Source organism: Podarcis filfolensis, assembly GCF_964270895.1.
Source record: "Podarcis filfolensis genome assembly, chromosome: 10".
In the NCBI taxonomy this organism is placed as follows: domain Eukaryota; kingdom Metazoa; phylum Chordata; class Lepidosauria; order Squamata; family Lacertidae; genus Podarcis; species Podarcis filfolensis.
The window spans coordinates 66,076,661-66,089,138 of NC_139612.1; the positions used below are offsets into that span (position 1 = coordinate 66,076,661).

Sequence of the window (12,478 nt, forward strand, 5' to 3'; positions counted from 1 at the left end):
GATCTCTCTGCTTTTGGGAGCAGGCTTCTGAATCCCAGGAGTTGGGGAACATTGGAGGTGAGACTCCTGTTGCCTTCAGTTCCTACTTGTGGGCTACTCACGAGTAAATGGTTGGCCAACATGAGATCAAGATTCTGTACTATGTGGTCCATTGGCAGGTTCTTTGTATATATTTATGCCTATATGTCACACTTTTGGGAATTATGGTGACATGATGTGCTGGGCCTGAGGGTAACCTGAGTAACACAGTCCAGGTCCAATCCTGAATCCAAGGGTTCCACGAGGAGTCAGTCCAACAGGGTCAAGGCAGGACACCAGGCAGGAAACCACGCAAGGTCAGACACAGGATCTCAGACAGGTTCTGGCAAACAGCAATGTTGCTCCCGCAATGGGGTCCAACAGCCTTTTATCTATGTTAGGGTAATGGCCGGTGCTGATCCCCCGGAGACTTCTAAAAGTCTGGTAGTTGTTGTTCTCTTTGACATCTGGTGGGAGGGCGTTCCACAGGGCAGGCGCCACTACTGAGAAGGCCCTCTGCCTGGTTCCCTGTAACTTGGCTTCTCGCAGCGAGGGAACCACAAGAAGGTCATCGGCGCTGGACCTCAGTGTCCGGGTAGAACAATGGGGGTGGAGACACTCCTTCAGGTATACTGGATGGGATAAAGGTAAAGGTACCCATGACCGTTAAGTCCAGTCGTGGCCAACTCTGGGGTTGCGGTGGTCTTCTCGCTTTATTGGCCGAGGGAGCCGGCGTACAGCTTCCGGGTCATGTGGCCAGCATGACTAAGCCGCTTCTGGCGAACCAGAGCAGCGCACGGAAACGCCGTTTACCTTCCCGCCGGAGCGGTACCTATTTATCTACTTGCACTCTGACGTGCTTTCAAACTGCTAGGTTGGCAGGAGCAGGGACCGAGCAATGGGAGCTCACCACGTCACGGGGATTTGAACCGCCGACCTTCTGATCGGCAAGCCCTCAGCTCTGTGGTTTAGACCACAGCGCCACCAGCATCCCACTGAGATATAAGGTATAAATGCCCAAAGTAAATAAATAAACTTGATACATTAAGTATTGTCAGAGGAGTTGGAGCTGTGTAGAGTAAGGAAGGGGAGCCCAAAATTTGTGTTGTGGAGGAATTTGTCAGACATCTTCCAGGTGCCACAAGGGTCTGTGTGCCACTACTAATTAGAATAATCAGGCTTCTTCTGCTACTCTTGATGGCTGCCTAGGGAAGCTGTGGCAAATAGCTGAGATGATGAAGTTATCAAATTATATTAGAAGAAAAGAGAGCACACAACAAACAGATCCTCAGGAAATTGGATTTTATTTGCACACAATAAATAAGGAACACGGCGGCAAATGCACAGCCATTTGTTTTGCTACACATTTGCTGTGCTGTGCTGCAAATCGTTGCTTTATGTCACTTTTGTTTTGTTTCCCTTTCGAAAGAACTGGATTTCAGAGTGGGAAGAAACACCAGGGCTTGAGAGTCAGTGTTGCGTCGTGGTTAGAGCAGTCGTTCCCAAACTTGGGTCTCCGGCTGTTTTTTTACTACAACTCCCATCAATCCCTAGCTAGCAGGACCAGTGGTCAGGGATGATGGGAACGGTAGTCCAAAACCAGCTGGAGACCCAAGTCTGGGAAGATTAGAATAGAACATGGGCAGGCAAATAAGGCCCGGGGGCTGGATCCGGCCCAATCGCCTTCTCAATCCGGCCCACGGATGGTCCGGGAATCAGCGTGTTTTTACATGAGTAGAATGTGTCCTTTTATTTAAAATGCATCTCTGGGTTATTTGTGGGGCATAGGAATTTGTTCCTTTTTTCCCCTTCAAAATATAGTCTGGCCCCCCACAAGGTCTGAGGGACAGTGGACCGGCCTCTCCTGAAAAAGTTTGCTGACCCCTGGAATAGAGTGTCAGACCAGAAACTGGGAGAGCCGGGTTCAAATCCCCACTTGGCTGTGAAGCTCACTGGGTGTGACCTTGAGCCAGTTGAGAGCCAGCATGGTGTAGTGGTTAAGAGTGGTAGACTCGTAATCTGGTGAACCGGGTTCAATTCCCCGCTCCTCCACATGTAGCTGCTGGGTGACCTTGGGCCAGTCACACTTCTCTGAAGTCTCTCAGCCCCACTCACCTCACAGAGTGTCTGTTGTGGGGGAGGAAGGGAAAGGAGATTGTGAGCCACTTTGAGACTCCTTCGGGTACTGATAAAGCGGGATATCAAATCCAAACTCCTCTTCTTCTTCTTCTTCTTCTTCTTCTTCTTCTTCTTCTTCTTCTTCTTCTCCTTCTCCTCCTCCTCCTCCTCCTTGTGAGGACTCAATGAGGAGGGGGGAACCATGTATGCCACCTTGAAGAAAAAGGCGGGATAGAAACACAATCATTAAAATAATAAATTGAGTTGGCCTTTGGCATGATGGAGCCAATGTTCTTCCCGGTCTGCCTCTGACTCCATTGTCTCCTCACTGCTGCTGCTGACACCCCATCAAGGATTGTGAATGCCACCACCCTCCATGACATGGTGGCGTGGAGGTTAAAGTGCCTGGGAGACCAGAGTTCGAATCCCAGCTCCGCTACAAAGTTCACTGGGTGATCTTTGGTCAGTCACAAGGCTTTCTCAGCCTAACCCGCCTCACAGGGTTGTCATGCTGATGGCAAACCAACGGGACTCACTTTTGTTGATTGTGGGTGAACATATCAGACGACACAGCGATTCTTCAAACAGCTCTTGTTTATTCGCAGGCCAGAACAGAACTGGGCTGAAGGGTTCAGCCAACCTGCTTATATAGAGCTCAACTACAAAGCAACAGTAAGAACTTTCTGTAACTATCCAATCACTGAATGTCACTTTCAATTCCTTATTTGCATATGTGGACCTGAGTGAAAACTATCTACAGTATCCCCCTGGTGGCCCAGGGTGAGAACTTCAGTACTGTCAGGAGTGATTGGTGGGTGCTAGTAGAGATAAGAGTCCGGGAATCCAACCATATTTACAAAGATTTATTGGTTTCTTCAAGCTATATACAAGAGCTCAAAAGTCCGTCTCCATCATGGTGAGTCAGTTGCCTCGATTGAAGGGGCTTTCCGTTTCCCCCAGCATATCCATTTCCTGAGCCCAACCCCCTTCCTTCCTCTGTTACGAGAGTGGCTGGGCCCCGGAAGTGGCTCCCCCCTCTCAGATTCATTGCCTCCTGACAGCCCTTCGTCACCTTCCTCGTCCGAGGAAGAACAGCTGCTGATTAACGGAGCCTGATCTCTGTAAGTCCCCATTCTCTCCCCCTTCTCTGCCTCCAATTCCCTGACAAGTACATAACAACTTTTGCATAGAAATGAAAGCAGAAAGTGAGACCTCAGACCCTCCAACATTTCTACAATGAATCATAGAATAGAATCATAGAATCATAGAGTTGGAAGAGACCACAAGGGCCATCGAGTCCAACCCCCTGCCAAGCAGGAAACACCATCAGAGCACTCCTGACATATGGTTGTCAAGCCTCTGCTTAAAGACCTCCAAAGAAGGAGACTCCACCACACTCCTTGGCAGCAAATTCCACTGTCGAACAGCTCTTACTGTCAGGAAGTTCTTCCTAATGTTTAGGTGGAATCTTCTTTCTTGTAGTTTGGATCCATTGCTCCGTGTCCGCTTCTCTGGAGCAGCAGAAAACAACCTTTCTCCCTCCTCTATGTGACATCCTTTTATATATTTGAACATGGCTATCATATCACCCCTTAACCTCCTCTTCTCCAGGCTAAACATGCCCAGCTCTCTTAGCCGTTCCTCATAAGGCATCGTTTCCAGGCCTTTGACCATTTTGGTTGCCCTCCTCTGGACAATAAGGGCATCCTATTGTTTAATAATAGTAATAGTAAAAGTAATATTTTTACCATTTTCGCCCTGCCCATCTGACTGCGTTGCCCCAGCCACTCTGGGCAGCTTTCAACATATATGAAAACACAATAAAACACTGAACATTAAAGAAAAACCCTTCCCTGTACAGGGCTGCCTCCAGATGGCTCAAAGGTTGGATAACTCCATACTCTCCAACGTTTCTCTGATGAAAATAGGGATGTCCTAAGGAAAAGGAGGACATTCCGGGATCAGATCAGAAACCGGGAGGGTTTTTGTAAATCCAGGACTCTCCCTGGACAGTAAGGACGCTTGGAGGGTCTGATGTTGCCAAATTCCACCCTAAACGGCCACCACCTGCTACCCCCAAACTCTAAAATGGTGTCCCTTGTCACCATTCCCTCATTCCCAGACAGACTATGCTTCTTGGTTTAGCAGTTTACGTAGCTGTGTCATGTTAACAGATTTCTGCTCAGCACACACAAGTAACTTGGAAAACTGTAATGAATATTCTCCACTGCCCAACCCCATTCAGCTTTCTGAGAGCTGTAAGCTGTAAGTTGGTGCCAACAGATGCGCAATGCGTGGTTATAGCCAAGGGATAACTCAAGGTAGACTGCTTTTCCCCAGGGGGACGAATGTTCTTTTGAGGTTGTTGGGGTTTCTTGCAAGACTATAAACCAGGCTTATGCTAAAGCTCAGATGGGAATGTCAGAAAGAGGGTGGTAAATTTGCTAATTGGCTGATGGGCCTTTGTTGTAACAGTTTGTTTGTTCTGCATGCACAATGCGCCAGGAAGATGCTTTTGCAAGCCAGTGAATTGCTAGCTTCCCAGATTTGAAAGCAGAATCACAGGCCGGGTGACATCCCCAAAGATCATGCAGCTTTTTCCACTGCTTTAAGGCAGGGGTAGCCCCCGTTTTTGGGACGTGGGTGGCGCTGTGGGTTAAACCACAAAGCCTAGGAAGGTCGGCGGTTCGAATCCCCGCGACGGGTTGAGCTCCCGTTACTCGGTCCCTGCTCCTGCCAATGCAGCAGTTCGAAAGCACGTCAGAGTGCAAGTAGATAAATAGGTACCACTCCAGTGGGAAGGTAAATGCCGTTTCCATGCGCTGCTCTGGTTCGCCAGAAGCGGCTTAGTCATGCTGGCCACATGACCCGGAAGCTGTATGCCGGCTCCCTCGGCCAATAAAGCGAGATGAGCGCTGCAACCCCAGAGTCGGCCACGACTGGACCTAATGGTCAGGGGTCCCTTTACCTTTACCTAGCCCCCCCTTTTAAACCCAGAAGTGTATTTGGAAATTGAAATATGATTGTGGGCACCTTCCACAGAATCACTGCCAACAGGGGCCTGACTAGTTCCAAAATTTTGCTGGGGAGTCGGAGTTCACCTAGTCATAAAGAGGAAATAACTTGCCCAAGAAACTGGGTGCAAATCTCCCTGGGAGTGGTGGAGGGAAAAATTGAGGTGGGTCCTTAAATCCCCAATGTTTTCAGGTAGGGCTGAGAAACTCTGGAGAGTGGCTGGCAGTCAGTGTAGACAACACTGAACTAGATGGAATAATTGGTCTGAATTCTCGAAGCTACCAGCATGAGTTTGACCAAACTGCGGGAGGCAGTGGAGGACAGGAGTGCCTGGCGTGCTCTGGTACATGGGGTCACGAAGAGTCGTACACGACTAAACGACTAAACAACAACAACAACAAGGCAGATTGCTATGTTCCTAGTTTTCTACTTGGATGATTTTTTAAAGAAAATTGTTGTTGGTGGTGTTATGTACTGAAGTTCTCACCCTGGGCCAGCAGGGGGATACTGTAGATAGTTACGCAAATGAAGGATTGAAGTGACGTTCAGTGATTGGATAGTTTGTATGCAAATGAAGGATCAAAAGTGACGTTCAGTGATTGGATAGTTTTAGAAAGTTGTTACAGTAACAAGGTACTGGAGCTCTATATAAGCAGGCTGACTGAGGCCTTCAGTTCAGTTCTGTTCCAGCTTACAAATAAAGAGCTGCTTTGGAGAAATCGCTGTGTCGTCTGCTATGTCAACCCACAACTTAACAGTTGGCATCCGTCCGTCTTGGAGGATAATGGAAGAGTACATTTTTGGGGGTGAAGTCAAACGGCTGAAGAGTTACAGCGCCTGCTGTGGTTGCAGAGGCCGACACAGGAGAGACATGTTTTGTTGCAGCTGGGGCAGAGGGAGCCATCACTCAAAGTGCCACATTTGGCTTAGTGGCTGCCAGTCGCTGACTCCACCCTCTGGATGATTCTTGCTTCCCTTCCCCATCTTTCCAAGATAGAGAGGGGGAAGAGAGAGAAAGACGCACACCTCTGTCTTTCGGTTGTGATGAACCAGCTCATCGATAACTTTAGATGAAGCACACTTGCTTAGTTAATTCAACACCTTGAGATAAGTTGGCTTTGAATGCTTCCTGATTGATTTACACCCAGCCAAAAGCAAATTGCATCAACAGGAGTCATTGCAGGAGGGATTTTTTTGGGGGGGGGTTGTTGTTGCTTGGGGTCTGTTTCAACGCCGCTCATTAGTCTCCAAAGCTGTGCTTCTCCGCCACCTGTTGTGTTTCATATATTTTTATAAGCTGCTTCCTTCTAATAAATGAAATTACATTTTGGTGGTAAACCGCTCCCATAAGCAATCAGAGGCGAGCCGTCTCTCCACACACAAGCACCGCTGGGGCTGCCGTCACATCGTCAAGTTATAATGCGAGCCGGTTATTAGTTTTATCCTAGCCTGACACTTCCGATGTCGGATTGCCAGGGGAAGTCAAACGCTCCCACGACTGTAGGAATCAAAAACGTTAGCTTAGTGTGGTGCTGATAATGCCAAGGTTGTAGGTTCAATCCCCGAAGAAGAGTGCTGTGTAACTCAAAACCTCGCACATGTTCTTTTCAGCCTAGGGCAGCCTTGACTGAGGCATTTTTATTTCGCTGGCTCTGGGCCTGTTCTAATATAGGTCACCATGATGACTTGCTTCAAATCAACAAGTGTTCGAGATGGACTAGTGACATAAATAGGGCGTTACCGGGGACAGACCAGCTTTGAGCAATATATCCTACGGGACAAATAGCTAAAGTGATGGACTTTATCTAACTGACCTGAGTTCATTTGTTTGGGGTGGAGGTGCTGTTAAAACGACAAGCTAATCCCCGGCTATAAATATACCGCAGTGAGATTTTGCCATCTGCATTTGCGTGAATCTGCCTGTCTCTCATTTAGTCAGCAAAACGATCTGTTATTTAGTGTTTGGGGCATGTGTACTTAATGAATTGTTCCTCGCAGCCGGCTTGCCTGTGGGTCTCTTGCGCTTCGCCAGCTGCTGTGAAGTGATAAGAAGAACCCAACACATGTCTGAAACGAGGCACTGTCGCTAGGAAAGAGTACAGCTCCCCTCTTTGCTCCACCACTCAAATATTTCTGGGCTCCTTAAAATGAAGGCGTCGCTGTACATAGACATGGGCTCATGTACAATTCCGCCCCAAGTCATGGAGCAGTGGAAAACGTGTGTGTGTGTATGTGTGTTTGTGTGTGTGTGTGTGTGTGTGTGTGTGTAAAACAAGCAAACCACAAAACATTTGCATTCATCAAACCGGTAAAACAGATTGTGAAAAAGAAGCTGATTGTTTAAACAGGGTGTTAGCAAAGGACTTGAGACAGCTGCTGCCATCCAGAGGATGGAACTGGGGCTTGCACACAGAGGAGGAAATAAAATACAGTTGCCGAAGAATGTATGCTTTTGAATTATGGTGCTGGAGGAGACTCTTGAGAGTCCCATGGACTGCAAGAAGATCAAACCGATTCATTCTGAAGGAAATCAGCCCTGAGTGCTCACTGGAAGGACAGATCCTGAAGCTGAGGCTCCAATATTTTGGCCACCTCATGAGAAGAGAAGACTCCCTGGAAAAGACCCTGATGTTGGGAAAGATGGAGGGCACAAGAAGAAGGGGACGACAGAGGACGAGATGGTTGGACAGTGTTCTCGAAGCTACCAGCATGAGTTTGACCAGACTGCGGGAGGCAGTGGAAGACAGGAGTGCCTGGCGTGCTCTGGTCCAGGGGGTCACGAAGACTAAACGACTAAACAGCAACAACCTTATTTTACGAATTTAATCCATTCCGGAAGTCCGTTCTTAAACCAATGTGTTCTTAAACCAAAGCATGCTTTCCCATAGCAACGGGGGACTCAATTTACAAATGGAACACACTAAACAGGAAGCGGAACATGTTCTGCTTCCAAGGCAAAGTTCACAAACCAAAACACCTACTTCCGGGTTTTCAGCGTTCTTAATCCAAGTTGTTCATAAACTAAGCTGTTCTTAAACCAAGGTACCACTGTATACCTGCCCTTACATTTTGGCATTTATTTATTTTTTACATTCTGTGCAGCAATCATTGGGATCATGCTCCCCCCCCCCCCCAGAAAAAGAATTATTTCTTAACAGCTGGGGGGGGGATCATACCCTTCATTATTTCTCCAATGAAAAAAGCAACATCCTAAGGAAAAGCAGGAAATTCTGGGTTCAAAGCAGAAACCGGGATGGAGTCTGTAAATCCGGGACTGTCCCTGGAAAATAGGAACACTTGGAAGGTCTGGAAAAATCTTATATACAAGCAAAATCATCTAGAATATGATAGTGGACATGTTTGCTTTGCTCAGCTCTTGGGAGACACGATTCAGACACAGGTGTAACTTCTGCCAAGTGTATCTCAAGAGAAATGAGACAGAAGTTGACCTAGCTAATAATTGTCCGTCCCCACATGCTCCTTTTGAATCTCTCCGGGATTATCTACTAGATACTGTGAAACCTACAAGAACAAATTGCTTAGCTGGGATCTAGGCTCTCTGCTCGCTAAAGAGGTCTCTGTGCAATTCAAGAGTCACATAAATCAGGGAAAGGCTCTTTCTGTGTCAAGATGTTTCAGGTTTATTAGCTGCGTCCTTAATAGCGGCAGCTTGGTTTTCGGGACTTGGCTCAACAACCTGTCAGCTTCCGCCCCTGAGAAAACAAGGCAGTATTAATTAACACAGGAGAAGGCAAAGCCCGTGGCCAAACTTTGACATTTAATGTGTCTGCATTTTGCATGCAGGGTTTTTTTGCAGGAAATCCAAACAGCATCAGCTGGGGGTTAATAATTCTTGGAATCATAGAAGACATGAAGGGGGGCGATCAGGAGGTGGCTGCAGTGGTGTCACAATGGGGGTGCGGGGGGTGCGGTGCGCCCCGGGGGCCATGTCTGGGGGGGGGTGACAAGAAGGCACCCCGCGGCAGCTTGCCCAGCCATGGCAGCGGTGTGAGCAGCCATCGTGCTGAAGCAGACCCATGTGGAACATCTTCCGCTCATGGCTGCAGCCGCCAGCAGAGGATGCCAGCAGCAAACCACTATGTACAACGCATGTGCGGTGTCACGTACCGCCATACATGTGCTGTACATAGCAGTTTGCCACCGACACTACTCGAGCACCGTACGGACGGCAGTGGGATCCCTCTGTCGTTGCTACAGCCGCATGTAGAGTGTCCTCCGTTCGCGGCTGCAGCCGCAAGCAGAGGATCCCGGCACTGTCCGTATGGCAGTGGAGTGCTGCCATCGGCAAGCTGCTATTTACAGCACATGTGCGGCGTCGCTATGGACGGCGCATGCGTCGTACGTAGCGACACCACACATGCACCCTACATAGCGATGCCCTGCCCTGGGTGTCACGACACCTTACGGTCTTCAAACAAAAACATCTTGGAGGTCCTGGGCCACAGGGAGGTTAGGCTGGCCTCAACCAGAGCCAGGACTTTTTCAGCTGTGGCCCCGATCTGGTGGAACGCTCTGTCACAAGAGACTAGGGCCCTGTGGGACTTGACATCTTTCCGCAGGGCCTGCAAGACAGAGCTGTTCCGCCTGGCCTTTGGCCAAGGCACAGCCTGACCCCCTCCTTTGGTAATCTTCACAGAACTCTAGCCCAATGGTTGCCATTGATTTGATTTTGATTTGATTTTAGAATGAATTGATTTTAGAATGCTGTGTTACTTTTATTGTTGTTAACCGCTCTGAGCCCAGCTTCGGCGGGATATAAATAAAATTTTATATTATTATTATTACAGTGGTACCTCGGGTTAAGTACTTAATTCGTTCCAGAGGTCCGTTCTTAACCTGAAACTGTTCTTAACCTGAAGCACCACTTTAGCTAATGGGGCCTCCTGCTGCCGCTGCGCCGCCGGAGCCCAATTTCTGTTCTTATCCTGAAGCAAAATTCTTAACCTGAAGCACTATTTCTGGGTTAGCGGAGTCTGTAACCTGAAGCGCATGTAACCTGAAGTGTATGTAACCCGAGGTACCACTGTATTATTATTATTCGTTCGCCCCTGGGTAGGTGAGCTTTCGCAAAAGAGAAAAGTTGTGCATTTCACATGAAGGCTGCCATCAGAAAATATCTTCACTCAAATAAGGCCTGTCGTCATCTTTTAATTTTAATTTTCAACTTATGATTCAGTTATAACTGACATGTTTGAATCCTGCTTGCGGGTTTCCCACAGGGATCTGGTTGGCCGCTGTGAGAACAGGATGCTGGACTAGATGGGCCTGATCCAACAGACTCTTCTTATGTTCTAAACTTTTATCTGAAAAGTGAATGTCCTTCAACGGACCACAGGAGTCTTGCAATCAGGTGGGACAGGTAGGTGGTGATCCGTTTATTGAAGGCAGTGGCTGTCCTGCCTCCCTTTTGCCCTCTGCCATCACTTAACGCTGGGGGGACTGAGGCTCTTTTTATAGATACCTGGGTAATCTGATACGTGTCTACTCAGATCAGGAGCAAGCCCCATTGAGTTCAATGGGACGTATACCCCGGCAAGCGGTGTTAGAAATTAGCCAGGCACCAGGTGCATTTTGCACCTAGCTATCAGCAACTATCAGCTATCTGCGGTGAAGGGGGAAGGAATGGGTTTCTGTGCAGTCAGTCTGAAACAGGACCCAAAATCCTCATTTTTCCTCCTCCAAGGGAGCATTTCTAAAATGCATTAACTTGAGCTCTTGAGTCAGTGTATAAACAGAAAGCCAGCTGTATAAACAAGTGCTCAAAGCCCTCTCCTTTATCAGTCCGTGACGGCAATGGATGACCTTGCCAGTTCCGAATGCAGCAGGGATGGCACGTCTGGGTCTTATCTTACATCCTGACCACAAAGACGCATAGACCTTGTCAGGTCTGACAAGAGACCCGGGAACGGCGCCAGGAGTGTTCTTAGAGTTGGTGACCTCCTGCCCCAAGATAAGAGTATAGGAATAGGAACTACCTTTTATGGTCAAGAGTACCGGAACAGGAATATCTGTTTATGGTCATGGATGTCAACTTACGTGTATAAGCTGACGTGGTTGGATTCCTGGGGAAGGGGGGAGAGGGTGCCTGGAGGATATATATACTGCATGAAATTTCTCATTTCTTTGGACTTGCTGTGAACTGACGACACAAGTGCCTTCTGCTATCCGGAGAGCAGAATAAACTCTTTCTGTGAATCAACCTCGGTGTCATTTGACTTCCTTCCTCCCGTCTGCAACGCAGATCCCACCAGTCAGTAAAGTCTAAGAAGGCTACAGCGGGAGGCAGTGGAAGACAGGAATGCTGTGGTCCATGGGGTCACAAAGAGTCGGACACGACTAAACAACAACATCAGCAACTTGCGACCAAGTGAGGATGCCTGGGTGTCAGGATGCTGCCTAACATCTCCACTGTTTGGAGGTGCATACCTGGGGATTTTTTGGATCTTTTTTTTTTTTAATCATTTCTATTAAGTTTCCCATTTTAACAATCCAATCACATCACATTAAATGTTCCCAATTATACAAATGCATGTCCATTAGTCCAAATATTCTGCCTAAATTATAAATTTTTTGTTGGGACATCCCATGCTTCATGTTTGTTTGGGCCTCTGATCATCTCATATCTCTGCTGCCTTGGGTAGTCTTTCCAATAGTTCCTTTAAATCTTCCTGTTGTTAATCTTCCTTCTTTCATGGCCTCTGAGTCGTTTCCACAAGCGAGTTGAAGTAAGCAATGATGTGTTTCTGTGTGGATTTTAGTGTATCGTTCTCCTCTTTTGTTGCAGTATCTCCTCACACGCGAGTGTGTGTGCTGAATCAATCCAAAAGCCATTTCGCTGCTGGCAGACGCCATCTTGGGGATTTTTGGATCTTGACTGTTTTCACACACTAATAATGTTAAGTTGTGGGTGAACATATCAGACGACACAGCGATTCTTCAAACAGCTCTTGTTTATTCACAGGCCAGAACAGAAGTGAACTGAAGGGTTCAGCCAACCTGCTTATATAGAGCTCCACTACAACGCAACAGTAACCATTTTCTGTAACTATCCAATCACTGAACGTCACTTTCAATCCCTTATTTGCATATGTGGACCTGAACTATCTACAGTATCCCCCTGCTGGCCCAGGGTGAGAACTTCAGTATATAACAAATACCCCATCCCAGAATAAATTTCATGGACCAAAAGGCTTTTTCTACGCAGCCTGAGCAGGAGCAGTGAACAATGTTATAGCTAGTTGTTGTCGCTTGTCTTCACTTACCCCGTCCCAGTGCCCTGCTCACAGCTGTGAAGAATATTTTTTAG

General features: G+C 47.7%; 1 long non-coding RNA gene across 2 annotated transcripts in view; it reads left to right on the plus strand.

Annotated features, from left to right (window-relative positions):
• Positions 1–713: 713 nt before the first annotated feature.
• Positions 714–12,478, plus strand: part of LOC310743135 — a 252,921-nt gene continuing 241,156 nt past the window's right edge. Inside the window, exon 1 of one of the 2 annotated variants that reach the window (XR_014538789.1) lies at positions 714–846. This is a non-coding gene — a long non-coding RNA (uncharacterized lncRNA). Of the gene's footprint in view, positions 847–867; positions 893–12,478 lie in introns of those variants that run through there. The other variant, XR_014538790.1, reaches the window with a different exon arrangement.